This window comes from Etheostoma cragini, chromosome 17, assembly GCF_013103735.1.
Source record: "Etheostoma cragini isolate CJK2018 chromosome 17, CSU_Ecrag_1.0, whole genome shotgun sequence".
In the NCBI taxonomy this organism is placed as follows: domain Eukaryota; kingdom Metazoa; phylum Chordata; class Actinopteri; order Perciformes; family Percidae; genus Etheostoma; species Etheostoma cragini.
The window spans coordinates 16,148,097-16,152,370 of NC_048423.1; positions in this window are offsets into that span (position 1 = coordinate 16,148,097).

The window sequence follows — 4,274 nt, forward strand, 5'->3', positions numbered from 1 at the left end:
ATTTGACCCCAGATGACTGTTAGTCATTTAAAAAATCACAATTTATATTTGTATAGTGACATTGACAGAGATGTATTTTCTTGCTTTAAAAAAGGGCGTAGGAAAACTAATTTATGTATCAGACCCATGAATTGGTGCTGTTGAGAGTTGTACTTGAAAGAAGTAAGGGTCTAAATTTCTGTTAAGATAATCAGTTCCTCTGGTTTTGCTGTTATACTTAGTAACTACTAAGAATTCCAGTCTCAACTAAACTATAATAGAACTTGTTTATTCTTTACTTGAAAATGCAACTATTATAAAAGGATTTACGCTATGGAAATGTTAATAGTGTGCACAGCTCTCTACAATGCTTTTAAAGTAAATAAAATCTATGTTGCTACACTTCTGCGTCTATCTTAAGTCTTTTAAACTTTATGACATGAGACACATTCTTTCAACTGTACGTTTTTGCAGAAGGGAAGATCAGTTTGTGTAAGCCCTTACAGACAGTATACACATCATGATCTAAACTGTGGACTGCCAAAAATGTATAGTCTGGGAACAAATTACATGCTGGATAGTAAGTGGAGTGGAAAAAGGAATTCTGCAGAAGAACTTGTGAGCATGCTGAAACATTTCAACTTGAAAGAGGAAATATTGAAGTATGTATTTGTTGAGGAACCTTGTGACTGTGCGTCTTTCACACACACACACACACACACACACACACACACACACACAATGTTACTTGAGCCAGTTTTCTTTTCACGTGTAAGGTTTTTTTCACATTGAAAATTGTGCCTTAAAAGATCAAAATCTTCCATTCTACACTGTTTTATCAAAATGCTATTTTCTTTTAAATTTTGAGTTGTTGAATTAATTTCTTATAAAGGCGCTTATTAGACATTCTTCAGTCGAGTATGGTGTCACCAATATGCATTCATAGTACACAGCATCATCTCTCATTATTTGCGGACAGTTTTAAAAAAATTATAAGAGAACCCCTCTCAGTCTCTTCCTTGACTTCTATCATTATATGAGGAGTGTGGAAGCGGATCAAGCTTTAAAATTAACTGGCCAAAGTGCACTACTTCATTTAAATGACTCTGCTCGCAGCTCATCCATCTCACATCCCTATTGTTAGGCAATTTAAATACTAAGCATTGAGGTCTTCCCTGCTTAAATCAGATTGTTAAGCCTAACTATTCTATTGCTCTGAACAGCGTTGTGAAGGATATGGAAAAATGGATGGGTCTGTTTGTTTGTTGGCGTACCTTAGAAAGTGCTATGACAGCGCCTCGGTCACTCCACGACGTTCTTTTTGCCAGTGTTTCTAACAAACAGTGCCAACTATGCTTTGGCCCATTATCTCACATCTTATAAAAACTTGGAGATTAGCTTGAACCCACTGCCATATAGCTCAAAACTGAAACACTTTTTTCTTATTATTCAATAATAAAGCAGTCCTGATTAGTTGGAGGTTGATAACAGCCCCACAATGGGAACAGAGGGGGGTTCATTGTCTAAAAACATTTCTGTTGAGGTTGGCTTGTTACCTTTTCTGACTTACAAAATGTATTCTGTCTCATTCGGTGCACTCATTCAGGTTTTTTTCTTTTATCTTCAGTTAAGATCGGCACTCAAGGCACAGGGTGCCCGCTGGCACAAGTCTCTGCCCATCTATCCAATTCAGAAGTTATTTACTGTGCAGCCTAAAAACGTTGGTATGGTATCCAGACTTTAACAATTCTTAGTGAATTTTGGCCTCTTTGCCCTTCCTACTGAGAGGATCTGGGCACGCGATTGTCCAGGCCTGTTTTTCGATCTTGACTGGCATGATGTATGGTCTAACATTCCAGAAGTGTCTCGCAATCCAGACCATCAGCAGATTCACACTATTCATACTACTACAACTTCATTCATAGGACATATCTCACACCTGTGAAAATGCACCACATGAAAATAGTTAATAGCCATTTATGCACTGTCTGCCCAATTAAAGCTCAAGGTACATTTCTTCACATGATCTGGGATTGCTCTCCTGTTGGTCAGTTCTGGACCAATATTGCATCCAAAATGTCCACCTTGATTAATGTCACGGTCAATGTTTGGATTCTGAATGATGCAACCCGTTGGAAGCCACCTCATGACTTATCTGTTTGTTCATGGATCCTTTCTTTTTTGGGTGTCACATACATGGAACTCTCTACGACTCGTGTGGGTGGAGCCCCGGGGAAGACTTTGGAGACTGGGCACAGCATTGCTGAGTCCTTAAGGCCAATACTGTAGCCTTTTCTTTTGTTTGCGTGTGTGATTGGTCCCTTGTCTTGTGTCTGTTTGTGTGTGTGTCTATTTGTGTCTGTCTGTTTCTCCACGTGTTGTTTTGTCTCCCTCCCTCCCTCCTGTTTTTCCTCTGTGTTTTTGTGGCCCTGGGATGCGTTCCTATGTCCCAGCGTGTTGTTTGTAACTGTTTGTGAATATTGCGTTTACTATATTATGTTTTCTTAATAAATACATATATGTATATATACATATGCATTTTATAAAAAAAAAAAATTACAATTCACAAAAAGGCGCTTAGTAGAAAAGGCCGTTATTTATATCAAATGTTTCAGTCTCTAGCCCAAGACTTTGTCCAGCTGCTGGCTTTGGATCGTGGCCACGGTAGTGTCTGAGAGGAATGTGCAATAGAGATGTTCTAGAAGATAAATACATGCAGCGTTTGAAGAGAGAGATGCCTCCCTGTCAGTGCACCAGGTCTGGTTGTTGGATAGGACCAAATATTGATGGTATTCAGCCGATTTCTGCTTGTCAAGTGTAACATGTCACAGTCTGTTGACATCGCTGGTGTGCAAAATGTCTAAGACAGGTCAGGAGGAGCAGCAGAAGGTTGGTTTGGGAGCTGCCGTGAACGTTTGTTTTTGTTCACAACCGCCTGACTCAGGGTTGATCTTGAGGGTCCATCAAACAGGAGATGTGTGTTACCTTGCCCCTCACCCACACTTAAATCATTAGCTTGATTGTGGGTTATTAAAGATCAACCTCTTTTCATCGGGGAGTAATCTGTGTTGCTGGGAGACCCTCTGCCCTATTCTGCACAGAAACTTCCACTTCAAACATCATCCCTCTCTGTCCTGGATCTCCTTAGCTTTGAAAAAGGATCCTGGGTCTTTAAAAAGTGAACGGGGTCCTGAGCCATTCAAGGTGTATCCAATGCCTCGCGCTCAGCAAGGCTCTTAAATGCAAAACAGACGGTGGAGCAAATAAAGATCAAAGGCAGCAGCCTTGCCCATCTGGCCTGCTGTCCTCACATGCCAGGCGCTGTTGTCACAGTGAATCACGGTCGTGCTCATGCTGACCCCCCCCCGCCTCCCCTCGCTCACCACCTAAGGGCCACCAGTAGCCCTCGACACGCATGTCATTTTAGCTTTTCTTTCAACTGGTATAGAAGACGAGCTGAGGGCAGGTGTCAATCAAGTCACTTCACCCATCTAACAAGATGATGTTCATTGCTTGGTTGATACTATATGTCCAAGTGGATTATGTGCTTTGTTCTCCCATAGGTGCAGGTGCAGCATGTCAGCAATGTCCTAGCTGCAGGGGTTAGGTAAGACATCCCGCCCTCTCAGGTGCTCCATAGCTACTTGACCGGTTTGTTCAGTTGTACACCCAGGCACATGTTTACACCCCACCACCCACTCCTCCGCTGACTTGCTGTGCCAAAGAAACAAGTCAGAGTGCCAACAGCCCCACTCCTGTTTCGGAGGTAGGATATTGGGGGTGAAGGTTGAGAGCGAGGGATAGAACGGCTAGATGAGCAACCTCCTGGTCCAGGTCAGCTATTCCAGATTAGAAGACCAAAGAATAAACCTTTTAATTAGGTTTGCCGTGCAGTTAGGGGCCTGCGGTATTGCGGCCCAGACACTTCCTGCATTGTGCTACACCACCCAAAAATTAGCAGTGCGAGGGAGTGAAAGTGAGGGAGAGAGAGACTAAAAATGGCTTGGCAACATCTGCACCACACCACAAAACAAAAGAGATGCCTGATTGCCACCATGATTCGCGGTTATTGACCTACTAGAAGCCCCACAGTGAGCTCCAGCATGGACAACAAACCACCTTGACTTGTTTTAATGTGAGATATTTCTACAGAAAAGAGTTGACAGCTGCGCTTTTTCTTCATTTATTACAACATTGACCCATGGAGGTTTCCAGTGCTTTCTTGTTATGGTTTGGGGTTTTTGTTGGGGTATTTTTCCTGTTTGGCCTTCCCTGTGTTTTTGTCCCGGTTTTCC